Genomic DNA, 20,650 nt, shown 5'->3' on the forward strand with positions numbered 1-20,650 from the left:
TGTTTCTCTTTTCTTTGCAAACTGGTGGAAATGAAAGCATCTGTGCGCAGAGCAAGCAGGAGGGTATGGACTGCTACTTGAACTCAGAAAGTCTTGAAATCCCCGTGAAAAGAAAGTGCTTGCTTTTTGTGTGTATGTGTGTGTGTGTGCGTGCGTGCGTGCGGCAAAAGACAAGCTTCTTTTGGCTTCCTCGCAGCGGGGAAGAATCTAATACTACCTTAATCTGGTTCTTGTGACCGAATCATCGCAAACAACGCACACCTTTGAGGGACCTTCACGCGCTGCTTTTGATGCCGTGCCTAACCGGTGGGGTGAAAACTTGGCCGGCTAATGCAAATGCACAGAAACTGCTCGGGCGTTAGTTTTATCTTCTAGAAAAACTCACTTTACTCTGACAATGTCCTTGAAAACGTGTTGCTAAGTAGTGAAGGGAAAGGCAGGTGAGCTTAGAGTGTGGGAATCTCTGGAATGCGAGGTCGCCCAGGGGCGGAGATCCAAACTCTGCCCCTATTAGACTGGCTTACCTTTTACCCTCAGGTTGAACTAGCTCTATTAAAACTACGCCATATTTAGTGACTGTAATTTGCATTTTAATTGGGGCCGTTTCTTTTTAGCGGTAACCCTGGCTTTGCGTTGTCATTGCTTTGTGCTGTGCAAGAACAACCTACCTTTATGGCAGGGGTGGACTGAAGCAGTAATTCAGACCGGGGATTTGACCTCCACTTTGTTCATGTAAAACCTACCGGACTGTCTTTGTAGGCTCCCCCTTTTGATGTAACTGGTTTCAAACTGAGTGTCTGGGTCTGAAAACCGCTGCTCGGGTACTGTTACAAATGCTTCTCTTCTGCAAGTGTATCTTTTGGTGTTACAAAAAATACTTTTTTTTTTTTTTTTTTTTTTTTTGTAACACCAAAAATACCAAGTGTTTTTGTCAAAAACTACTCACTGTATTAGTTTTTAACTGCGTATGTTTGCCTTTTTTAACACAGTAGCATTCAGTCAAAGGGGAATTCCATGTAGGGAAACCACCATAATCACTGCAGTGTCATAAAATCAGAATGACAATAAAAGAAATTCCTCGGGATTTTAATAGGTAATGAAGGTAACAAAATATTAAATGTAGTTAAATTATGAATGTCTAAATATAATGTTATGTAATTATATTAGTACTAGGTTTATAACTCAACTGAAATAACATAATGAAGTGAGGACTTATTTATTATAAAGGAAACATACACCAGTACTATACAAGCATAACATACACAAGCATCAAGTATAAATACTGAGTAGTGTGAAAATATGTAAGCTACAGGTGTGTGTGTGTGTGTGTGTGTGTGTGTGTGTGTGTGTGTGTGTGTGTGTGTGTGTGTAAGAGAAAAAGGAGAGAGAAAGCGGTGGGTGCAGACCCGCAGAGGTGGGGGCAGATTCATGTAGGTGTAAATGTAAGCAGACAAAAGGTTTTAGAGCTAAAGGCGGGAAACTTTGGATTCCCAGAGTCTCTAAAATTAAGCTTTTGTGCCAACTTTCTTCAAACGTCAAGGCTGAAATGCTGAAGAAGCGCTGTGTAGCACGTTTGTAAAAAGAGAAATGAGCGATTCTAATGTCAAATGGCGATTGTTTGCTGTGCTCCAAGGATGAACTGCACCAAGCTGCACCAATAAATATGATAAATACAAAAACATCATAGAGAATCTATGAAGATGAATAGTAAAGTAAAAGTAAAAAAGTTTCATATGTTTTTAATTTTACTTTATTTTCATCACCATAGGTGGGGGTACTTGTAAAAATACAACTCCCCCACCCCCTAGCTGTGGCCTTTCTGTGTAGAGTTTGCATGTTCTCTGTGTGCCTGTGTGGGTTCTCTAAGTACTTCAGCTTCTTCCACAGTCAAAAAACCTGCATGTTAGGTTAATGGGAGGTTCTAAATTGACTCTAGGTGCAAATCCTTGTCTGTGTCTCAGTATTAGCCCAGTGATGGACTGGCGACCTGCCCAGGGTTTGCCCCGCCTCTCAACCTATGACAACTGGGATCGGCTCCATCTCTCCCCCAACCCTGAATTGGACAAGCGGTTAAAATGGATGGACAAGTACCCCCACAATGACTTGATCACAGTAATGGGAGTAGTTGTAATTCATTAGTGCCATCACTGGCTATGGCTTTGGGTGTAGTCTTAAAATCTTCCTGGTGCAGTTTTCACACATGCAGTGCAGCCTGAACGTTTTGCCCAGGGACATCAATCCAGACAGTAAAATGCAGAGTTAGCTAAATGTTGAAATGATTATCTGTATCAATAACCTGTCACTCACAAGTCAAGCTAAATGGGCTGAAATTAGCCGTGACCTCAGCTAGTTGCCTTTGAGCGTGTAAAACTGTGTGACTCCTCACCTCAATAATCGTCTCCCCCATTTCGATGTCAGCTGCACCACAAATCATCATGCTCTTTTAGATATTTTAATAGTGGAATTTGATTTGTGCCAAAGCATGAATAAATGCATATTATTCATGTGCTGCTGCTGCTGCTTGACAAACTTCACCACAAACAAAGCGAAGCAACAAATTGCAGTTCTGCAGCAAGGCCACCAACTGCTCACGTATTGTCCGAGTGGACTAGGAAATACTGTTAAAAACAAATATTTGTACGTGTTTTCATAACTGTCTGTGTGTGCGTGTCAGCAAGCGAGCATAATGCTGGCCTTACCGGTGACTGTGTTGCTTATTTCACAGCGTTTAGCTTCTTCTACGACAACAACCTTTTTTCTTTTACATTTTCTTCACTTTGCTAAACCATTCCTTTTTTGTCTGACTGTTCATTTGCTAGGCAATTTGAAAGTTAATAGTATTGGTACAGAAGCAGGAACCACCGTGTGTAAAGTTAATCAAAAAACAGCACATAAACCATTTATTTCAACATATCAAATGTTGATACCAAGAAATTTTATGCAGCAACCCAACAGTCTTGGAAAGTCTGTTGCTAGGTGCATCTATGAAAGAAGTCTTGATGTAACTTTTTTAGCATGTGCATGTTGGGGTGGCTGTGGCTCAGGTCATGTACTAATCGGAAGGTTGGTGATTCACTTCCTGGCTGCTCCAGTCTGCATGCTCCTTGGGCAAGATGTTGAACTTTGAGTTGCTCCCGATGTGTTCGTCGGAGTGTGAATGTGTGTGTGTATGGGTCAATGCAGACGTGTTGTATAAAGTGCTGTCCAGTCACACAAGTTGTATACCATAAGTTGAGGCATTATTATCTTGTGTTACCTTTGTTTAAAAAACAAAACAAAACAAAAAACATATATGTTTATTAACCTGTGATAGATGGGTGACCTGTCCAGGCTGTGTCTTGTCTTTTGCCCTATGACAGCTGGCACAGGCTCCCGTCTCCCTGTGACCCTGAATTGGATAAGCGGTTAAGAAGACGAAGAAGAAAAAACAGAAAAGTAGATTCTGGCCATGTACATTTGGTTCACATTTGGTTTGAAATGCACAATAGTAAAGATTTACTCAAGCAACATAAAGGCCTTCACTCAGTCCTTGGCACGCTTAATAACTTAAACGAAATGTCCCTAAAATCCCAGTTGGCGGAAAGTCATTCCAAGGGGAACAGGGTTTTTTGTTACTGTAGTTCTCCTCTATCTGTTTAGGTCTTGCTAAAACCAACACAGGGAAAGCTAAAAGGCTGCAGAAGCAGTCATTCATTTTGTTATGATGGATATCCAGTAAAGGTCAAGTCTCATATAAAGATGCTAGGAGCTATGCTTCTAGTCTCTCCTTTTGACATGCTGCTGTAGAAAGGTTATCTGCATGTATCACTGATGTGACAATAGTAAAAAATTTTCCAGTCAGTTAACAGTAGAAGTGCATATAGAAGCACGCAGCTTCTCTCTCTCAAATGCAAACACATAAAAGAGTGATCTCTAGGTTACCCTCCTCGTGGTTCACATTACTGCACTAGACACACACTGCCACACAGCTGACAACCATTGAGCGAGGTTCACTGTAGAATTGAAACAGCAGCACGTTTTTGGATTGGAGAGTCAAAGTCTCCGTCTGTTGTTTTTAATTTTGATTTTTCGCGAGTATTGTTTTTCAGGAAGAACAATCACACTCTGAGGCAGACAAAACACAGCCAAGCTTGCTGAGGATTGTTTGTGTGTTGGTGTCATTATTTGACCGAGTGTTCACGGTGACTTTTTTTTAATGCATCCTGACAACAGCTGAATAGTTTAGTGCCCTTTGGCGGGCCTCTATTCCTTGTGTTTTTTTTTCACCCCTAATTCTGGCCCAGCATCAAGGCGTAATCCTTAACCCCCATGTTGCATGTCAGATTTGCTTTTTTTCTACTACGATCAAAAAGCCCCCCCCACCCCACACACACACAGACACAGGGAAAGTGTTTCCATTCACTCCCTTGTTGCCCGTGTCCCTGGAAACAAAATGGTTATTTTCCTTATGTCTGCATGCATGTATTTATATAAATTACTGAAGTATGAACCTCTTCACGCAGCCAGTCAAGAGAAGGTCAGCGTCTGTTATGTACAATTCATTCAGTCAAGTGCTCTTGAAGGAAAGTTTTTACTGAATATCAATGTGCATTTTTTATTATTTACTCCCTTACAAACTGTTTGTATAATATTGGTGTATTCATAACATTTGATGATTTTTAGTTTACAAAGTAGAAGTTATGATTGACTGCAAGTGTTTACGTTAAATTTAAAACACTTTTACTGGATGTAGAGTCTTCCAAAGTGTGAGTGATGTTCAGTTTTTATTTATTTATTTATTTATTTTGCTTGTGAAGTTTTCTCAGCTACTGTGGTTTAGTGCCAGTGTGGGATGATAATAATAGTTCATTGTGGCACTGGCAATCAACCAAAGAATGGCTTTTATGCATCCTTTGACACATAATTTTTTTTTTTTTTTCCTTTCATCAAATTAACCCAGCAACTTTCCATCCCACGTCTATGTGGTTTTATCCAGAGGCAGTTGATCTGTCTCTACTCCCTACTTTCTCCTCTGAGAACAAACCACATGTAGCAAAAAAGGGATTTTCCAGTATGGAGTTGTTGTAACCAGTCCTTTTTATATCACTCAATATAAAAATATGCATTCCTAATCTCAAAAAATGTGTGAAGATAACACGGTATTGATATGCAAAAGTATTTTTTTTACGCATATTGTGTACAGAAAAATAGTAATTAGAGAACCATAATTCAGTATATATTGCATTCAGCCTTGTATTGGCATGCGTGGATAAGCCTTGACATGTGCGGCTGTTAGCTGATTGTTGATCTAACTGGATATGTAAATGGAAAGAGCGCCAGATTTCATGCTTTGGTTAGATCCTGGACAGCTAAAGATAATACAGAGCACAAAGCTTGTCAGCACTTCTAGAGATTAGGTGCACAATAGAATTCAGCCCAGTAAAACAGCCATCCATTGGCCCGACATGCTGAGTCTGGAAAGGCGGCCCCACGTCAGTGTCTATGTGGACAGTCGAGTGGAGAGGCAGAGGCTTTTCCATTTGCTGTCGTTTGCTCCACATGCAGCCTTGCTACTGGAGTCTTTCTCCAAGCCCATTGCTCAAACAATCCAATCTCTTTAAGCCTATCTGGCTGCAGAATTACCTCAACTGGGCACATAATACCTTGTTGAATATTTCAAAGTGCTACTCACATTATCACCCCAGGCAAAAGCTATCTCTTCGCAAATCATGAAAGGAGGAGTGATGGGGGAATCCATCTGAGTGAAGTGCTAAACATAACAAGCAGGTAAAAACTTTGTATAGTCATAAAAAAAACTTCACATGCTAGATAGATATTGCCTTTTGAGCTAGGTGCCATAATGCTCTTAATAATTCAACATACTTTGTACTCTAAGCTCTTATTTAATGCTTTACATGATTGGATAAGTATTGAAATCGAACCACCCTACCTACATAAAGTGGAAACAGCAAAAGTGGGCCATTTTCAATTTGAGACATTAAGTAAACAATTAAGTTACAGATTTTAAAAGTAATTTTAAAAGCATGCCAACACATAAGTTACAAACATAAACTGTGAGCCTCTTGATTCAGTCCTCTTTATGCTAAAACTGCTCCTTTATAGGATCAGAGATCATCCCAAAGTAGTATGTGAGTGCTCCTGGTGGCTGTATTTAGTCAAAAGGTGAAGGCATCTCCCCGATGTCATTTTAGTGACCACAAGGGTTATGCATGCTCCCAGGCTACAACTGAAAACTAAACTATCTGCACCATTTGTCTGGCTCACCTGTTTCCATAAAAGATTCACTTCCTAAATGTCAAGGCATTTAGAAGACTGCAACAAAGTCAGATTACCTCGAAAAAGGGGAGTTGTTGACACTCGAAATAAACAAATAAATACAGTTCAAGGCAGCACATGACATTTAAAAATGGCATTTTCTAGTTCCCAAGCTTTGCGTTTGGCCATGGAGTTGAAAGGCAGATGTTGGCTATATGATATCAAAGCTCATATTGTATCTTTAATTTTTTTTTCTCTCAGAGTAACCTGATATAGTGACAACATCAAAGTGGGCATACCTGCCGCCTTAAGCCAAGGTTGCAGCCTCTGATGTAACTTAAATGAACTACACACCACTCTAAAGTTTTCTTAATTAGATTATGTACTCTAAGAAGATGAGAAATGCCCTGGAATATCTTAGCTTCAAAGAAAACAAGCAGAAAAGTTTCTGGTTTAATATCTGTGAAGTGATGATGCACGAAACTGTCACAACCATACTACCATCGTGCAGTCAGCCTGTTAAAGGTTTCATTCTCATCTCTGCAAGAACAGTTTTTTTTTCTGGCATCTGAAGTGCACTTTCCATTGCACGCACCAGTAACCCCAAACAATGCCAAGCCCTTTAAATTTTGGATGGAAGTCATTCCCAGGTGTTCAGAGATCATTTGAGATTTCCTGTTGCCAGCAAAAGCCCCAAATGCTGAAAAAACATTGCACCAGACAAGAAGGGGAACTTCTTATGTTGCCACTGGGATAAGAAAGGGCTTGTTTTTATATCATATATCGGCCATCAGAAAGTATTGCAGGAGTATATCTGTGTGATATGATGAACCCATATGTGCAGTCTGAGAAGGCCTTAAATAAGACCATACATACTGCTGCACAACTGCAAAGTCATATATGGCCTCTATGAATCACTACAGAACAGAAATGAGTGGGGATTTAATTTTATCAACCTGTAGGCTGTGATTTATTCTTTCAATTAAATCCACTAGGATAGGTTACCCAGATGGTGCCATCTAACAAAATCCCTACGTTCCCTTCAGTAGGCTGCAGAAGCATTGCAGTTGGTGATATTCGCCTTGTTGTAGGGATTTGTTGGAGTTTCAGAGTTTTCCATTAAATCTAATGAATTTAAAAACATATATGCAGTGGTTATCTGGTAAAATGTGGACGCAAGTCTGAACTCAATCATTGTTTTGAAATGTCATCTGGCGCTGGTTGGCTGAACTGACATTTACTTAAGCGAGTTAATTCTTTCTGTCTCTCTTGAGCCGTAGTGCTGTGCATGTTGGTGTCCGTGGCTGGATGGTCACGATACAATTCTAATTATTTTTTTCTTTTTTAGGATGGACCTTAGACAGTATAAAAGATGACCGTAGCTACCATAATGTCACCCATTTGATTCTGAAGTGTTGTTTTGAAGCCTCCAGATGAACATTTTCACCATCTGGAGGTTTTGGCTTGTGTCCTTACCTAACGAACATCCCCCAGATAATCTTCCCTTTTATCGTGCTTACAGAATCACGTTTATAGCTAGGGCTGGATCAGGTGATCCTGAACCATCCCTTAGTTATGCTGCAATAGGCCTAGGCTGCTGGGGGTTTCCCATGATGCACTGACTGTTTCTTTTTCATTCACCTCTTTTCACTCTGTTTGTACACCACTCTGCATTTAATCATTAGTTATTATTAATCTCTGTCTCTCTTCCACAGCATGTGTTTTGTCCTTTCCCCCTCCCTGAGCCTGGTTCTGCTAGGGGTTATTTCCTGTTAAAAGGGAGTTTTTCCTTCCTACTGTCGCCAAGGGCTTGCTAATAGGGGGTCATTCAGACTGTTGGGTTTTCTCTGAAATTACTGTAGAGTTTTTTTTACTTTACAGTATAAAGTGCCTTGAGACGACAGTTTTTTGTGATTTGGTGCTATATAAATAAAACTGAATTGCATTGAATTCAACTTGTGAAACATAGTATGACAAAGATTTACAAAATGGGTTTAATTTTTAATTTAATTGTTTCTTTTTATTCAATAAGACCCAAAATGAGTGACTGAGACACTGAACTCAGCAGGAAAGTGTTTACAGGAGTCAAGTCATAGACTTACATAGGATGCAGATTTAAGGCACCTCTGCACTGCTTAATTTATACTTTCATGCTGACTCTATGTGGAGCCAAGTTGTCAGTTGCCAGCATTTATGCTTTTGTGTGGTATGCCTGTGTTGCTCTGCAGTTTGGCTGCCAGAACACTAGCTGCCAGTGACGTCTCACTCCCCATGCTGATCCATTCTCTTCCAATTGATCGGAAAAATGATGGCAGAAGAAGTAGTATCCAGATTTGTGTGGGTGCAAACAACGTTGCTGAATGAGCATTGACGTGATGTGTAGTTGCATTACATTGCAGGGTTTCAGAAGTGTTTGTGGTTAGAATGTACAGCGTTGATTTAATGCAGAACTATAAATTCCCTTTCCAGACCCAGACATTATGTCCACCTTTTATATAGTAAAAGCCTCCTGAAATCCCCCAGAATCCAAAGATGATTGCCAGCCAGAGCAGCAGCTGAAATAACAATTAAGTTTTATGTCATTGCAATAGAAAAAGGAAATAGACCAGTGTAAGGAGACAATAAAAACAAAGTTTTGCTTCCTTTTATGCCTCTAAGGAAAATTGTATTGGAGAAAAAAAAAACAAAAGTTTGGACACACTCGCCCATTCACATGAATGAAACTTTTGACTGGTACTGTATTTGTCTTTGACAAGCTCAATGCCAAACCTTTAACCTGCATTGTGTCTGTTTAGATATATCAAAATTTTAGACCACCTTTCAGTATTGTCATATTGTCCGACAAACACATACTCTCTCATCTACGTTTATTTTGTTGGGGTTTCTCACCTTAGTATATATATGAAATCTGGTGTTTATGTTGGGGAGAAAATGATGGGGTCATTGAGTAGCCTTCCAGCAATGTGTTTCACAAACATGTTAGCAAATCACTGTGAAGACACCACTTGACTCTGCAGCACCATCTGCTCAGCTGTGATGTGGTCTGTGCTGCATGTGCTGTAGGCAATGCAGAAAGTATTGTAAACAATCAAGTTGGAGCCGCTCTGCTGGGCAAACCATATGATGGCAACTTTTACGAAATATCCCAAGTAGATTTTTCTGCATTGTCTTATCTGTTTTGCAACATGCACACCGATACGGATCTGTGATGGGACTAGGTTGATGAAATCTCTAGTTTCACACATTTCAGTTATTTAAGTTATTCATTCATTCAAGGCTTGTTTTGTTCAGTGCTTATTGGCAGTAGTCACTGAAATATTCAACCTAAGTTGGTGCTGATTTTTCTTTTTTCCTCTGCCTCTTTAGCTGATTTTTTTTTTACAGTAACCTGCCACTTCAGAACATAAACATTTTACTAACTTAAAAAAAAAAAAGTGTCTGTTTGTCAGCAGACACTTTCCAACTTGTAATTCAGAGCAGCCAGTGTGTTTCTACTACTATTTGGACTGGATTCACCCCAGAGTTTTTCCCTATCTGTGGAAGTCTTTCAGTCCACTTTTTACCTCAGCTGTGAGATGTGTCCACCTTTACCACCGCTGTAAAACTTTGTGAAAGGAGTCCGATACAGGTCGATGAGTCGGAGGAGCTCACTTCTCACCAATGACAACGATACTGAGGTGAGTTGTTGAGAATATGTTGAATATTTCTAAGCACTGCTGTTTTTTTGCTGCTCTGTGAGCCGGCGTTAGTGAAACTGTCTTTGAAGGGGATGCAACTTTATTGGACTGTGACGCTTGGTGAATGAACTCTAATACCATGTGACACTGTAATAAAACTGTTTATCAGAGTGAAAGTGTGATTCTTTTTTTTTTTTTAGGACACTCGAGCCTGACATTAGCATAATGTTAGCTTATTACCAGCTGTTGTTGCTGTTTAGCCGTCTCTTGTCAGCTATCTGGAGACAGGAGGGTCGCATGTCTTATTTGCTGACAATAAGTAATTGCAACAATATCGGGAATAAATAAGCACAATTTTGCACATTTTCACATGTTAGAGCCCTGACTTCAGTTCAGGAGGATGAGATTTTATTAAGACGCCGGTCACATCTTCCTATCGCATTTTTGCTACTCTGGGGAAGGGAAAGAATTTAAACGTCCCTCCACAGCAGGCTAATGGCTATGCCTTCTCTTCCAGAAGGGAGATGTCCTTGCTGGCCACTGTATTCAAAGATGATGGGGAAACATGGCGGCTCCCACAAACCGGTGCCCACTCCTATGTATTTTTAATGGATTTATTCTAAGTTTATGAGGATGCATCAGTTTGTTGGAAGACGTAATTATACATTAATCTATGTAATATTTATGAGTACAATGACCACAAAAAAATTACTGACTACCTTTAACGGTTTAAATATCATTAACATAACTTTTACTTATCTCTTTCTGAAACCTACTGCTTCAGCACTATCTTTGTTTTAATGCATGTTTGTGCAGTTATCAGTAGCAACACTCAAATTTGAATGGACAGCAGCACATTGTTCCATGACCCATGCCTGTCAGCTCTGAAACATAAGGCATTGAGTAGGCAGTGCCAATGCAAATCAGTCAACAGGAAATACATTGCCAATATATTGCCATCTGCATATCTATCTCCCTCTTCAAGTTCATACTTTCCCAGCAAACAACAGTTTATTTTTGTTTTGTTTTTCCAAGTTGACCAGGGTTCAGAAGTCTGTCTCACTGTATTCAGTCTGAATATTTTTTATTATTGGAGATTATTTGGTTCACTGAACAGTTCTTAAAGAAATGGTTAAAACCAGAAGACCGGAATATCGTTGGCGCCTGGAGATTGTCTATTAAAATGAAAAGGGAAGAAGTTTGTGTCAATATAAAAGGATTATCTTTTACATCCCAGGGCAGAAGAGCTATTATGATAACCAGAAAATGGCTCTGGTCACTGTCACAGATGCATTTCCTACAGTCTGTCAGTACAGTTATCTAGGACAAAATTTCAAAATTGCCTGCATGTTTGATGGCCATTGTTCATTCAGTTCACTGTAATTCTTAAACTCGAGTGAATACTGGTAATAGGTAATTAGCCATCTAATACCTTTTTGTGCAAGGAGATACAGTTATTATTGGCTGTGATTTTTTTTTTTTTTTAATAAGTCATATTTAACCTAAAACAGTGGCTCCATACTGTAGTGCATTACACAATTGCTTAGTAATTGAAAGGTTGCTGGTTCACTTCCAGCTGGAGACATAAAACTCTGCCAACTCAAGCATGTGACCCCTTGAGACAAGGGAGCTTCCAGAAGTAGTTTTTATGTTAAACCGAAAACTCCCTATGCTTTTCAGGATGGAAAAAGCTGAATGCTAGTTAAATAATTTCATGTTAGCAGTGCGTCTTTTCTAATGGTGTTCCATCAATAGAAAACCTCTAATTGTGGTGAAAGTGGATTACTTCACTAGCAGTGTCTTCTTCAAACATGGATTTATTTATAAAGTTTTAAGAAAAACTGCACATGCAGTACATCAGTATATGTTTGTTAATTGGGGTGGGACATATAGCCTCACAATATTATCACAATATTTCAATTTGTGATAACAAAAAGCTTGCAATAATGATATTTCTGATATAGGAAGAAAATTACAGAACATTGTCTTCTTGATGCTTGCAGCAGGTAGCAGTATTTATAAGTGTAATTAAATGAAGGACATTTTCCTTCTTTTCCAGTGAGCTCCTGTCATTGATGACACACTTTCTCATTCGAAGTATTAATCAAGGTACCAGCAGCAGCAGTATTATAGTGTAGTCATAGCAACACAGCATCCAGGGAGACAGCCTAAGTCAAATATAAGCACACAAGTAGCCAAAGTACAGTTTTCCCTGAAAATCTTAAGTAAAAGTATATCTGCTTAACACTTAAGTTAACAATAACTAAACCAACTTAACCTTTTAACTCTTCAGAAGCCACACAATATTGTCACATAATAAAACTGAAAAATATGTTCTACCTTAAATGTTTATTTCTTGGGTAGACCTTTTTTTTTTTTCTTTCTTTCATCCTCTGTTTGCTCTTCCTGTCATATGGAGTGCGCCCAGCGGGTGCAGCTAATGATGCTTGGTTGAGTCACGTGTTTAATTCTGGGTCGCACTTCACCAGCTGCTGCTATCTCCTCCTTCGTAGCCTGGTTATACTCAATGGTGTTTTTGCCTCAAGTGTTGTTTCCACTTTTAGCAGGAACAGCTTTCTTGCATATTTTGCAGCGTACTGTGCTTTGTTGGAGGTTGTTGAAGTAGCTTCCTTTTTACTAAATTGCCGTTGGAGGATGACACGCACTCTTGCTCTCAGATGTGCCTGGGCTGGTTAATATCTTGTTGTAATGAGCATAATGGGTACCTTTCCACAGCAGAAGCTCAGGGTAGCAGGTGCAAGGTACAGCAAACCTTTATAAGAACCGCACCCCGAAATGAAGTCACAAGTTGCCTGCAGTGGAGGAAACAAAGATTGTTGCTGTGCTGATGTTTGATGTATTAGCCTTTATGGCAAACTTTACCATCTATGGCTGTTAAAGGAGCTGCTCTTCATTGTGATTCCAAGTTACTGTCTCCCCTCCAAAAAAAGGGGGAAAAAAGTTTGTTCCAAGGTTAATCAGTCAGCCTCAAGCTGAGCAGTTCTTTCAGGGCAGCTTAAAAAGACCTACCCCTTAGTAGGTACTTTTTTTTCCCCCCACCCCGAAAGTGGCCCTAAATGAGGTCTGACAACTGGAAGATTCGTATTATCTAAATAGGCACGCAGGTGTCAAGCTGCTCTGAAGTAGCTTATAAACTCTTACAATGGAAAACAGCCATAAAGTACTGAGTTAGCGCAGTTATTTGCTTGACACTTTACATTGTGGGAGCCAGAACACTGCCAATAGCAGTAATGCTGATTTTCCTTTTTGGTTCACAGCCTTTTGGACGGTCCTGGTATTTCATGACATAAAATCTAAACATGATCATTTTAATTGATGGTTATTCCACTCAGCTGTGGGAAAATGTTTAACACAGCAAATCGAGTGCATAGAGTTGATAAAGCTCTCATTGATTAAACACATTTTAACTGAACTGACAAATGAGGTTAAATAATGAACGTCCCAAGCCATGTTTAAATCCTAAGTCACATTTGTCTTGTATAACTTAGGTTGTTTTCTGTGTTTTTGTTTTTTTTATATTAACTTCTCTGGAGATGTACACAACATTGTTATAATTCCTTCATGAAGAGCATTTCTGCTGTAGTTGTTGTGTTTGCAATGCAATTGCATGCAGAAAGGCATTAGAGTGTTAAATGTATTTATCTAACAACGTGTGACAGAATGAAGCTTGTCTGTCTCGCACAAACTCCGATTCTATTTAAGGGATTAGCATGCAATCAGAATAATTTAGGCCCCTGCATGTCACAATATATTACTGGTGGTGACATGTTGGAAACAGCTGATGAGACTTCAGTTGTGCCTCTCAGCTCCCTGTTAAGGTATTGAGAGGAAATGATTTTGAAGGTGAATGATCTGCAGGATTTTTGTTTGCAGAAAGTTCTTGCGTTTTTTTAATGCTGCACAGAGCAAACATAGATTTAGTAATGCAGTCATCTCTCCCGTGCGCTTTTTAAGTAAATGCGTTTTGCAAGATAAGGTGCTGCTCAGGATTTATCCATAAGTGCTGGCATTAAGTCTGTGTGCATTTTTATTTATTTATTTTTTCATACTACACACACTATACGATGACTGTGTTTCCTGTCTTTATTCATCCACGAGCCCTTCCCTGTGGGCGGATGTGATCACATACCTAGACCTCAGGTTGTTGCAACATTTCTCAGGGTGAGGTCCAATGTGTAAAGTGGGCTTGGGTGCAGCTTCTGAATGATTTCCTTTCTGTTCATTTTGTTGAGAAGGTGAAGGAGATGCTCTTAGGCTTTTGTCTCCACTCACCGCAGCCTCATACATCTAACCTTCTTTAATCCTATATCAACAGAAAGAGAGGTATGTGTCTGTTCAGAGGAAGCTACATCATTCTCTTGAGCTTATTCTGGGTAATTATTGACAGGGTGATTGTGTGTGCAAGTGTGACTTTTTCTGCCCTGGAAAGGGGACATTCCTGTTGGGTGTGTCAATGTAAGCAAAGTGGTTTTCAGCTATTGAAAGCAGCAGAAAGTCAAACATCTGGTGATCTAATAATAACTTTTTTTGTTTTGATGCTGGCGAATCCACTATGTTGATTCACAAGGAGTTTGAGCTATTTTCTTGAAAATACTCTTTTTCTTACTAACAAATCAGTGTGTCGATACTTGCATATACTGTCTGAGGCTAAGGTCAGTCAAGGCTGATGCAGTTTGTGTCAGACCATTTGTACATTTGTATTTCTAGAATCACACATCTGCTCATAGCAAATACTTTGCTTCTGCCAGCACTTCCTAACCATCTGTTTGTCTAACAGTTTGCTTAGTAAAGGAGTTTAGAAATAGTTTCAGGTTCAGGGCCTTACCTAAAAACAATGAATGATTTTTTTTTTTTTTTTTTTTTTTTTTTTTTTGAGCTGACTCAAAAATGTTTTTGAACCTTTGTATTTATAGAGGTTGCAGTAGGTTATTGTTCATCCTGGTGAGAAATTATACTGGACAAAATTGATAGTGTTTTTGTATCAGGAAAGTCAATATGCTGTTAAGAAAGAAGCAATTAAGTATTGTGGGTCTTTGGGAATGCTGTTGTACCTGTTGAGATTATTAATGATTAGTGATGGGATTGCATTTCTTCTCACAAAGAAAAGTCAGACTAGGTAAATTGGAAGCATTCATGCATCACATGGCCCTGACAGCATGTGGGTCTTTCTTTAAAATACTCAAAATACCGCAGATGATTTCACTTATCAGATTGTCCTTTATGCCAACAGAGTCGATGCAACTTGGATGTGTTCATAACATGGTCTTTGTTTGTTTAACCCTGATAAACTGTGTAATGTATGTGTGATTATGCTAAATGTGATTATGAATAACAAAAAATTTCTTTTTTTAAGGGGGGGGGGGGTTACCACCTACATGTATAATTACTTGATGTTGACTGGATCATGATCAAAAAATATATTATTCTGAGGCATTTGTATCTTGATTTTTTTGGCATCAGTTTCAGATGTATTGCACCCGTGTTTCCATTACAGATCCAGCGGGTTAAGCTCAGTCTCATCAGCAGCATGAATGGCACCCAGGCATAAATCTAGCTCAATTTCTTTCCTGTTAGAAAAACCACGGACTTTATGTCCCGACAGGCTGGAGTTTGTGCAACTTGCACAAACACAATAATTCAACATGACTGGGGGGGAGGAAAAAAAAAAAAGTGAAATGCAAGCTAAAACTTGTGAAACAGACCAACTCACTGCATCACAACCACACAAACTCACTACCACCTTCTATAACTCGGTAACTACGGCATGAATGACTTTCCTTTGTGATGCAATATGAAGAGTTTTGGAAAAAGCATTTTTAGAGCGCTGCTCAAGATGCACACATGTTCATGTGAATTAATGTCTTCATGTTTCATAAAATATTTAAAGTTGTCCATTAACTTATCAAACTGTAATTTCCAAGAAATATTAAGCATAAATGTAGTCAAAAATTCAGCCTGCAAGTTGTTCTTCAAGAAGCTCTCGCTTTGTTTGTACCATTGATTTCCCAACTGCGTTTAGCTCAGCAAGCCAGGGCAATCAACTGCTGCTTCTTTGAGATTCCCTGCAATTGAAATTCAGGCTAATGTACTATCATTTCTCAGCGCGTCTCCATTTCTGTGCTGAATGTCAGTGATGTGGTGTCACTGAGCCCCCTGGAGAGAAATCTGCCTCCCTGTAAGTCAACAGATAATGGGTCTAATGGGTTTGACGTACAGGGCCAATTACAGGAACACTGCATGTGTTCAGGTGATGGCAATTTATCAACTCTGAAAGTAAAAGGGGTGAAAAAAAAAGTTAAAAGAAAAAACAATAACTCCATTTTAGAAAAAATGACATTAAAGGATAACTCGTTTAATTATACTTTAGCAGGTAAAACTTTTGTTTAATTAAAATACAGCAGTGTACACTCACTGGCCACTTTCTTAGGTACATCTGTTCAGCTGCTCATCAATGCAGATATGGTAAATGGATGGATTCTTATATAGCACTTTTCTACTCCAGCACTCAAAGCACTTTATACAGCACGTCTCATTCACCTATTCATACATACACTCATACAAGCACTTTCTCTATCTAAGTGCATTCTAAGATTCACACTCAACATTCAACTCAGGGTTCAGCATCTTTCCCAAGGATCTTTAGGCATGCTGGTGCATCCAGGGATTGAACCACCAGCCTTATGATTAGTAGATGACCTGCTTTAGCCACCTCGGATAGCTAAGCAGTCAGTGTCCTTTAAGTGCCTTTGAATGTGGCATTGTTGGTAGTCCTAGATGGGCTGTTCTACGTATTTCTGAAACTGCTGATCTACTCACAAAATTCAGGTCATCTCAAACTGGTTTCTTGAACATGACAGTGAGTTCACTGTACTGGCCTCCACAGTCACCAGATCCAATGGAGCACCTTTGGGATGTGGTGGATCAGGAGATTTGCATCATGGATGTGCAGCCGACAAATCTGCAGCAACTGTGTGATACCGTCCTGTCAATATGGACCAAAATTTCTGAGGAATGTTTGGAGCACCTTGTTGAAACTATGCGACGAAAAATTAAGGCAGTTCTGAAGGCAAATGGTGGTTCAACCCAATACTATCAAGGTATACTTAACAGAAAGGCCAGTGAGTGTATTTATGAGCACATGAATAATGATATGAAGATAAACACCTCACCACTCTGAATTTGACAGCTGTGTAGTGGCATTAAATGGCTGTCTCTCTTTTTTTTTGGTGGCTCCCTCTTTTACCAGAGGTCACCACAGTTGATGGATCCGCATATTTGTTTTGGCACAGATTTTGACCGAATGCAGCCCCGTAGGGATTTGTGTCTCCTCTTAGTTTTGAGCAAGGGAGCTTGACAGGTTATTATTTGAGCTGTGATATAGCATATTTATGCTTTTTTATTCATTCGGCTATACATAAACCTTCTTTTTTGTTTTGTTTTTCGAGCACAAATGGGACACAAACTGGAAGTCCTGATAATTTATCTGCAGTGTTTTTGTTGATGAGACATCAGACTCTACAGACAGCTGACCAACCAGCTACCCAGCTGGGACATTCAGAATAAAGTAGAATCCACACAGTGTTCGCTCAACTTCCACTGCTTCATATCTTGAAGCCAGAGATAATATCTTGTCATCAAATACAAACGTAGCTCAGACTCTTTTTCAAGTTTAGCCCTATTCTTAATGCAATCTCTGGATGTGGAAAAGCCAGAGTCGACAGTCCCTGATCCACACTGACCACCTTATTCGCTTCATAGTCTGTGCCACAGTGGCAACTACATATCAGCTTGGTTGCTTTTTACCTTACATGCCACCCGCAGACAGACACAGACTTTAAAGTTCAAATAACGTAGGAGACATTTTTTTTCAGGACCTCTTTGCCCCCTTGGATTGTTTTTTCTTCCAGTCTTTTTTTTTTTTTTTTTTTTTTTTAAGGGACCTAAAATGCCCAGCCTGCTCTGATTGGTCGGCTGCTTCTGGTGCATATGGTTTGGTGAAAATGTGATATTGGTCTCCAAATGAAGTACCAGACACGTATTATTAGTAATAAAACAGAATTTAACTGACCACAGTTTATGGTGATGCAAGCAACAGGTCTGAATGCTTCTTATTATGGTTGATTAGGTATAGACTAGTGAGCAAAATTTATTTAAATGTGAACTGACAGGCTCTCAGACATACAAACACAATAAAACTGTGTGCTCATCTACAAAGGAGCCTCAGCTCTCATCTCAGTTAATGCAAATGTTGTGAGGTGGAGCGAACATAAATCTTCAGAAAAACGTGTCTGTCTTAACCTTAAATATGGATTTATGTTTGTTCTGATGAGCTGCAGGTAAACACAGGTTAACGTTGCAACAATGTAACAGAAGTCCCCTCCTTCAGTCTGACTTCTCCGAGCCACCTGTTTTCTTGTGCACATGTATCGCTAGTGACAGAGAAGTGCGGTGCTCGTTGGGGAATGTGCTGCTAGACACAGGTGGCTTTTGAGTAATCAGAGGCCTGATTAATTCATGCCTGTAGATGAAACTGATGGGGGGAAAAAAGGCTGTATTTGAACTTGGGATTATAGAACTGGCTCAGCTTTCTTTTTTTTTGGTGTTCCCTTTAAAAAAAGCATGGCTTTTCATTAGGATTGGACACATTCAAACAGAATCTTTTTCAAATACTGTGGCACAGTCATTTTCCTTTCCTTCAATATGAACTACATTTAGTTTGGGAAATGTTCACCAGAAGAGGTGTTGTGTAAGAAGCTCAGAGGAGTGGCCAAGTCTGAGGTCAGTAGATCAGATCACGTGATCCGGTGTGTCAGGGTGGGGTCAGACTAAGACTTTTCTTGGCAGACTAGGAGACACTGAGGATTATAATGCTTAGAGGGAGATTTAGCTTCAACTAGAAAGGATGTCTAGTAAAAGAGATGCTTATTATTCTGTGTTGAATAGTTAGACAAATCTGACAGTTAATGAAATGAATTTTAAGTTTTGTTAGTAGGCATGATTTAGTCCTGCTGTCACTCAGGTTGTTTGTATTCTGCTTAGTCAAAGGAAATAGCTATAATAGTAATGATTAGACACTGGTTTGCCTCTTTATTTCGACCACAATGAGGTCATCTTTATTCTGGAGGAACTACGCAGTGTGGTTCTTAGACATTAACCTAATGACAGCCTTGAAATCTGCACAGATTGGGTCTGCCTTCTTGGCTTCTTACCTACTTTTCAGCTTTGTACTTGTTCTTTGAACTGTTTAAGAGCCTGAAATACCAAAGTTTCAACCACCAGGCTTACAGCGAGGTTTTTCTCCCTTCCTCGTTTGGAGGGCAATACAAAGAGAAATGTTGAAGAACCAGTCAACCATGCGCTTATAGTACTGTGGTAGGTTGGCAGCAGCATCGCTGCCTTCACTTGTATTTCACAGCTGCTGAAAAGTCAAAGCTGAGCACAGTGAAATCATTGTGGACCAAATATAATGGGGAATTTCAGTGGTAGGCTTATATACACATTGCAGTTTTCATTTTTTTTTTTTTTTTAATGGTGCCTTTAGTAGGGTTTGCCTTACTTCCTGTATTTTGTGTTTTCTTTGGGTCTCTTTCCTAAAGTCTGCTTTAGTCTGGACATTATTAAAGCCAAGCCTGCTGAGAAATATTCAGATTATATACACAGATCTTGTTCATGGTGTGAGGAGTTTTCTCTTTTTAGTGTTATTCTCAGGCTGGTAAGGTTACATGGTAAGATCCATTTTATACTCTGATACAAATGACAATTAGCATTATGGTGTCTGTAGAGAGGTGTCCAACTATGGTGTCTCCATAGTTAGGCACCTCTCTTTGTCCTAAGCAAGAGAGTTTTTCCACCCTGACTGGGTTGGCAACTTCTGTTAGTTTTCAAAATATGCACTCAGTCAGTCCCGTCAGTGTTGTTTTCTTCTCTCTCTCTGTCTCTCTGTGTGTGTACAGAAGTCAGGGAGGAGGAGCCAGGTCAAATTCAAACAGCTTTTCTAGTTTCCCATTGCTGACTTTTCTGGGAATACAGTGGAATGTCCTTCAAAGTGAATTGGAGCACTATGTTGAAAACTATGAATGAACAAGAAAAGAATCTTGGAGGTTTGACCTCTCCAGAATAACATGCTTAACATACTTGGTATTAGTAAAACATTATCTGTAAGACCAGAGTTGTCACGTAGAAACCTTAAAACTCTCACACTGGTGACAGATTCCCAGAATACCGTAGGATCACATTTCATCCACATGTATGGGTCACCTCCTGCAAACTACATGTACATCTAAAGCTTGTACCAGCAGTGCATATCTCACCCATGCATCTTCTGTTTATTAGACCCCCTTGCTTTTGGTGTGGCGCCGCCATCACAGCTTTAAATGTCTTGTCTGGTGAAGCTTGATCGACCTCAAGCACAGTTCCCTCGATGCTGTCTCTCTCTGTCAACAGAAATAATGAGATTTTAACTATTTGTTCCACTTTCTCATTTCGGTTCCTTGACAAGAGGCCAAAGAGCCAAGACAGGAACACCTTATCACCTTTTTCCAAAGGCGTGCTCTTGCTCACCTCCTGCAGCATCCAATACACAGATAATATTCAGCTGCGTACACAAATTTTAGGGCAGCTTTTGTATTGCTAGGTTTGAAATTTCCATTCAATTTTTTTGGCTTCACCGGAATCACTGGCTTTCCCTGTGTTTGTGT

At 39.6% G+C, this 20,650-nt stretch overlaps 1 protein-coding gene across 3 annotated transcripts in view; it reads left to right on the forward strand.

The window, feature by feature from the left end:
- Positions 1-20,650, forward strand: part of LOC115800545 (plakophilin-4) — an 87,565-nt gene that overhangs the window by 176 nt on the left and 66,739 nt on the right. The gene's annotated exons all lie outside the window — the stretch shown is intronic.

The sequence above is a fragment of the Archocentrus centrarchus genome, chromosome 21 (genome assembly GCF_007364275.1).
Source record: "Archocentrus centrarchus isolate MPI-CPG fArcCen1 chromosome 21, fArcCen1, whole genome shotgun sequence".
Lineage (NCBI taxonomy): Eukaryota > Metazoa > Chordata > Actinopteri > Cichliformes > Cichlidae > Archocentrus > Archocentrus centrarchus.